At 35.3% G+C, this 7151-nt stretch overlaps 1 long non-coding RNA gene across 1 annotated transcript; it reads left to right on the top strand.

Annotated features, from left to right (window-relative positions):
• Nucleotides 1-2449: 2449 nt before the first annotated feature.
• On the top strand, nucleotides 2450-6741 carry LOC128638207 (uncharacterized). Its single transcript, XR_008399064.1, has 3 exons — nucleotides 2450-2497; nucleotides 3610-3663; nucleotides 6694-6741. It is a non-coding gene; the product is annotated as an uncharacterized LOC128638207 (long non-coding RNA).
• Nucleotides 6742-7151: the final 410 nt, after the last annotated feature.

Here is a 7151-nt window from a genome sequence, read left to right as displayed (position 1 = left end):
CAAGATGGCATCCCTTGCATTCCTATTGGCTGAAATATTTAGAGCTGCTAAAATCCTATTGGCTTTTCCAATCAAGCAATAGCATGAGAGCTCAATCCTATTGGCTGATTGGAACAGCCAATAGGATTTTAGCAGCTCTAATCCTATTGGCTGATTGAAATATTTCAACCAATAGGAATGCAAGGAACGCCATCTTGGATGATGTCACTTGCATTGAAGTTCCAGTTTACGGCAGCGACCGTGTGAAGAGGATGCTCGGTGCCGGATGTCTGTAGGATGGACCCCCTCCACGCCGGATGGATAGATGAAGATAGAAGATGCCATCTGGATAAAGACTTCTTACCGCCTGGATGAGGACTTTGCCGGCTAGATGAAGATAGAAGAGGCCGCCCGGATGAAGACTTCTTGCGGCATGGATGATGACTTTGCCAGCTGGATGGATCCTTCAAGCGGGTCTTCAAGAACTGTAAGTGGATCGTCGGGGGTTAATGTTAGTTTTTTTAAGGTTTTTTGGGTGGGGTTTATTTTTAGTTTAGGGTCTGGGCATGTAAAAGAGCTAAATGCCCTTTTAAGGGCAATGCCCATACAAATGACCTTTTTAGGGCAATGGGGAGCTTAGGTTTTTTAGATAGTTATTTTATTTGGGGGGTTGGTTATGGGGGTGGTGGGTTTTACTGCTGGGGGGAGTTTGTATTTTATTACAGGTAAAAAGCTGATATCTTTGGGGCAATGCCCCACAAAAGGCCCTTTTAAGGGCCACTGGTAGTTTATTATAGGCTAGGATATTTTTTTATTTTGGGGGGGCTTTTTTATTTTGATAGGGCTATTATATTAGGTGTAATTCTATTTTATTTTTGATAATTTGTTTCTTATTTTTCGTATTTTAGTGTTTGTTTTTTGTAATTTAGTTATTTTTATTTTTAATAATTTTAGTGTTTGTTTTTTTGTAATGTTAGGTTTTAGTGTAAGGCAGGTTAGGTTTTATTTCACAGGTAAGTTTGTATTTATTTTAACTAGGTAGATATTAAATAGTTAATAACTATTTACTAACTAGTCTACCTAGTTAAAATAGATGCAAATTTACCTGTGAAATAAAAATAAAACCTAAGCTAGCTACTATATATCTATTAGTTATATTGTAGCTAGCTTAGGTTTTATTTTACAGGTAAGTATTTCGTTTTAAATAGTTATTATTTAGTTATTAATTGTAACTTTAGTTTAGCTCTATTTTAATTATGTTAAAGTTAGGGGGTGTTAGGGTTAGGGTTACGTTAGGATTACGTTCGGGTTAGTGTGAGGTTTAGGGGTAATTGGATTTATTTAGTGGTAGTGATATTGGAGGACAGAGGTTTAGGGGTTAATAACTTTAGTATAGTGGCGGCGACATCGGGAGCGACAGATTAGGGGTTAAGTTTTATGTAGATGGCGGCGATGTTGGGGGTGGCAGATTAGGGGTTAATAACTATATGTAGGTGGCGGTAATGTCGGGGGTATGTTATGTTAGGGTTTAAACGTAACTTTTTATTTCCCCATAGACATTAATGGGGCTGCGTTACAGAGCTTTTAATTCTGCAATCGCAGGTGTTAGGCTTTTTTTTGTCGGCTCTCCCCATTGATGTCTATGGGGAAATCGTGCACGAGCACGTTAAAGCATCACTTGATTTTGGTGCGGTATGGAGCTCAACGTCACAATATAGCCCGTACAATCTTGCTTTTTTTTAAACTTGTAATAGCAGCGCTATAGGGAGGTGAAATAAAGCATAGGGAGGTGAAATAAAGCAGCTTTTGTGGCATTCGTTAAAATCCCTATAGCGCTCAAAACTTATAATCTAGTTGAAAATGTGCTATTTCATATACAAAAAGCAAACCTAACGGAGCAATTTTTTCATACATGAGGGGATATTTAGTTTCTGTTTTGTGAATTACATCTTTTAAGAAACTGGTATAACCTTGCGTTTAATTTGTTCTTTCATGATTCAGACAGAGCACATCATTTAAAGAAGTTTTAAATTCAGTATTATTAACTCATTGACTTTGTGCTCATGGTATTCTTTGTTGAAGAGAATACTTAGGTAGGTAGCATGGACATATCTGGAGCGCTACATGAAAGGAGCATTGCAAGGATGCTTTTGAGGTATAGAAAGCAGCAGTATTTTTATAATCTGCAACATTGTTAAAAGAAGTCTTAAAAACTGCTGCCATACAGTTCCCAGACACATGCACGCTCCTGAGCCCACCTTCCTGTTTTTCTACAAAGGATAACAAAAGAAAAAAGTACATTTGATTATGGAAGTAAAATGGAAGTGTATGCTAAATCTGAATCATAAAGACAATATATATATATAAATATTTCTATATATTCAGTTAAATAATAGTAGCACTCAAAGAAACAACATAACTATTATTTATTGCATGCTAATAATTTGTATAAATTCCTTTACTTTCACAGAACCAGAGATTTCACAAATCCATATGAAAACACCAATATCATGGGAAGGTAAACTGCTTTATACTTGGTGCAAAAATATTAAGCAGATGCTGGGCTTGCTGCAAATTAGTGCACTCGCAACTGTGGCAGATGTGTAATATCATAATGCTGACTGCAGTTAAAAAGAAATACGGGGCGATTTATTAAGGTGTGGGGGGATATGATGCGATGTAGCAGATCATATCTGGTGTCTCTGAATGCCGACAGCATATGGTATCAGCATTTAACATTGCACAAGCATTTCTAGTGAACTGCTTGTGCAATGCCGCCCCATGCAGATTTGCGGCCAATCAGCCGCTAGCAGGGGGCATCAATCTTCCAGATTGTATCTGATCGTATTTGATGATTGCTGTCCTCTTCCTCAGAGGTGGCGGATTAGTTAAAGATCAGCGGTCTTAAAGGGACACTGAACCCAAATTTTTTCTTTCGTGATTCAGATAGAGCGTCCAATTTTAAGCAACTTTCTAATTTATTTCTATTATCATTTTTTCTTTGTTCTCTTGCTATCTTTATTTGAAAAAGAAGACATCTAAGCTTTTTCTTGGTTCAGGACCCTGGACAGCACTTTTTTTTTGGGGGGGGTAAATTTATCCACCAATCAGCAAGGACAACCCAGGTTGTTCACCAAAAATGGGCCGTCAACCAAACTTACATTCTTGCATTTCAAATAAAGATACCAAGAGTATAAAGAAAATTTGATAATAGGAGTAAATTAGAAAGTTGCTTAAAATTTCATGCTCTATCTGAATCACAAAAGAAAAAATTGGGTTCAGTGTCCCTTTAAGACCTCTGCTTCTTAGCTTATGAGAATCTGATCCGGCTGATTACTGTCCGCAACCTCAGAGGTGGTGGACGAGTTAAGGAGCAGCGGTCTTAGGACCGCTGCTTCTTAACGTCCGCTTCAGGCTGACCTGAAACGGAGTGGGTCGGAAGCAGCGTCCGCTGCTTCATAAATCGACCCCTAAGTATCCTTATGGTTTTGTAGCTGCATATATATATATATTTATATATCAATATACTTTTTCTCAGATATCTAGTAATTGTATCCTTTAAATTGTGACTATTTGCTACTCTATGACTTTATACCAAACCAAACTAAATACTATTAATTATGGCCACAGGAAAATGGACACAAGATATGGGAGGACCAACAGATAACATAGGAACCAATGGGCGTGAGTAAAATTTTATTCAATGCTACAAACGTAATTTTATATAACTGAATTCATTACATCTGTCAATCACCAGGAGAACATGACCGTCTCTGATTGGCTCCCTCGCTAAGAGGTATCTTGAGGGATGCCTCGTTCTGGTCATTGTTTTGCTTCAGGTAGTTTTAAGGAGATTTTACAACCAGTGGGTGGCGCTGCTGCTATCAAAGAAATGTATCCATGTTTCGCTATGGAGAGATGCAGTCCTGTATGATGCCTCTCCATAGCATTACATGGGTGAAAGAAAATGGCGATTTCTTTTATTTTTATTACAATTTATTTTTTCTGATTAAAAATAATTTAATTAAACTTTGGCTCCATATGGCAGGGGAGGCAGTGCCTCCCCTACCTCCTATGACTGCATGTCCCTGTAACATACAATGCGTTATTCTTTCGACAACTAAATTCTCATATAATATTTTATTACAAATTCAGAATATAACACAATTTTATCTAATAATGTAGTACATACATTTAAAAACAAACAAACAAACAAACAAACAAAAACCCCACAACAATAATAACTCAAATGACCATAATCCTAAAATCACAATTTCTACATTTCTAAACAAATAAATGAATTGGTTTTGCACCCTTTAGGGAAAGCTTTAATAAACAATGCCCATTGCTGAAAAAAACTTGTATCACTTGTTCATTAGTCAAATCAGTATTGAATTGTTCTATAATAAGCTGTTTCTTAATTAAATGTATCCAATCCCCAGACTTTGGTTCATCTCTCTCTTCCTATTTCTTGAAATTTATATTTCTTGTTGCTAATATTGCATATTTATGACTTTACAGTCTTTTCCAGCTTTTTGTTGATACACTAAAAAAATATTTTGATGTAAAGAAAGGTGAAAATTCCAAAATCTTATGAAGCCAGAACTTTTGGACCAACATTGTTTAATTTTGAACAGCCTCATAACAAGTGTATTATAGTTGCTGCTAAAATATTAGATTTTTGACATTTATCAAACTGTATGTTTTTCAAAGAAAACCCTTCTCATGAATATAATAAATATTATAAAGAAGCTTTAAATGAGATCCTCTCCCAGTCAATGATAATGTTTTTTTTTTCTACTAACCTAATGGAATCCCTATTTATTTATCTATTTTTAATGGGGCCCATTTCGCCGGTAAGAATTCTAGATTAGTTTTACCATCTAAGGAGAGCACTATTTTATACCAAGGAGATATTAAAGGGACAGTATACACTGATTTTCATATAACTGCATGTAATAGACACTACTATAAAGAATACGATGCACAGATACTGATATAAAAATACAGTATAAAACTGTTTAAAAACTTACTTAGAAGCTCTCAGTTTAGCTCTGTTGAAAAGGTAGCTGGAAAGCCCACAGCAAGTGGAGAATAAGACACTCCCCCCTCCCCCTTCTTTTACATATGAAAAGACCCTTTACACAAACTGGAGCAAGCTGGAGTAGGTATCTGACGGTATTCTCATAAAACTTTGGGGCTTGGTTAGGAGTATGAAAATCAGAGCAATGTTATTTAAAAATAAGCAAAACTATACATTAAAAAAAAACTTTATGGGCTATATAAATAGATCATCTACAAAACATTTATGCAAAGAAAAAATGAGTGTATAATGTCCCTTTAAATGCAATTCATGCAAAATTCAACCACTGTTCTAATTTGTGCCATTTCCAATCATAACCATATTGTTGTAATGACTCAGTATATGCAGTGCCTTATTTTCAAATATGCATAAAAGTCTTTATTACTTAGATCAAACTCCTGCTTTAAATCTATAAAATACTTAATACTTTTGTTCTCTCTATTCACAACTTAACAAATACAATTCACGTCTTTGCTGTTCTAAAACCCTCAGCATTTACCCATTTCAAGAAAGTTGGATTCCTTCTAATTGTTAAATAATAAGATATACCATATTTTACATCAACATTTGTGCAGCTTTTTTGCCAGGCCCAGATTGGATAATAAATGGTTTTAAGTGTTTTAATTTCTGCCTGAAGTTTATTCACCTTTATGTGTGCTAGCACTGAGAGGGAATACGGATATACTACATTGAAAGACTGACTTTAACGTAATTTAAGCAACTTTTTGATGTATGTCTAATACCAGATCCTTACTTATGTATGTGTTTCTTAAGATATAGGGGCCTATTTATAAAGCTCCGTATGGCGCATGATGCCCCGTGTTGGCTCGCCAGAAATACAAGTTATGAAGCAGTGGTCTAAAGACCGCTGCTCCATAACCTGTCCATCTGCTCTTAAGCGGAAGCCAGACATCGCCAGAAATCAACCCGATCCAATACGATTGGGTTGATTGACACCCCCTGCTAGCGGACGATTGGGCGCAAATCTGCAGGGGGTGGCATTGCACAAGCAGTTCACAAGAACTGCTGGTGCAATGTTAAATGCAGAGAGCATAGGCTGTTGGCATTTATCGATGTGCGGCAAACATGAGCCGCAATACCGGATCATGTCCGCTCGCACGTTCTTAAATAGGTCCTATAGTCTTCAGAACTGTGCACAATATTGACCAACAATCTAGAGTGACATAAATTCATCACATTTTTTGTTAATCTCTCTCCTGTACAACTGTGAATGTTTCCTTCTGGATAATTTACCAACCGTTAAAATTACTTATATTAATTCTCAAATCTTGTTTATATGGTGCTTGTTAAGTGTTGATACAAACTCAACTGGTCTATTATTGTCTTGCACATATATTTATAACACTATAGAATCTGTTGGCAATCCACAAATTAATTATTATTATTATTATTATTAATAATAATAATTATATTAATAATAATACAGATAAATAAGCCAACTTCACAAGATTTATATATTGAGAATTAGATCCTTTGTTAAACTGATATAATTTTAGGTTAAGAGTTGAATGTATACATTTTAAATTAAATAATGATTGAAGGTACAGAAACACCATATTCATTATAGTATTGTGTGTCAATAATTTTCATGTATTTATTATATTTTTCAGAACCAGTGATTTCACAGATCCAATTTAAGCAGCCTATAAAATGGGAAGGTAAAATGCCTTATACATTATTGAAACAATTTTAAGCTAGATCCTGTGCTTAATGTAAATTATAGTGACAAGGTCAGTCCATAGTGACAATCATATTCCTGTCTGGAAAAAAACTAGCTGGGAGCTGTATCATGACAGATACCAAGTAATGAGCTACTTTTCATGAAAATCTGTTCTGTAGCTGTTGCTGTAGAGAAGAATAATGTTCTGCTCTAGTACACAAAAGCTACTGGACTGATTTGAGTTAAAATAGTAGATTCTAATACTATGATTAAAATCCAGCAGGTCAGTTTTGTTTAAATATTGTATTGAATATGGTACCTATCATACAACCATAATCTGAAAATAGTTTGTCCTCTAAAACATATTTTATATATAATGTTTACAAAGCTAATGATGGATTATTTATT

Source organism: Bombina bombina, chromosome 8 (assembly GCF_027579735.1).
Source record: "Bombina bombina isolate aBomBom1 chromosome 8, aBomBom1.pri, whole genome shotgun sequence".
Lineage (NCBI taxonomy): Eukaryota > Metazoa > Chordata > Amphibia > Anura > Bombinatoridae > Bombina > Bombina bombina.
The sequence above is the reverse complement of the archived record's forward strand: the minus strand, read 5'-3'. Positions and strand labels throughout refer to the sequence as shown.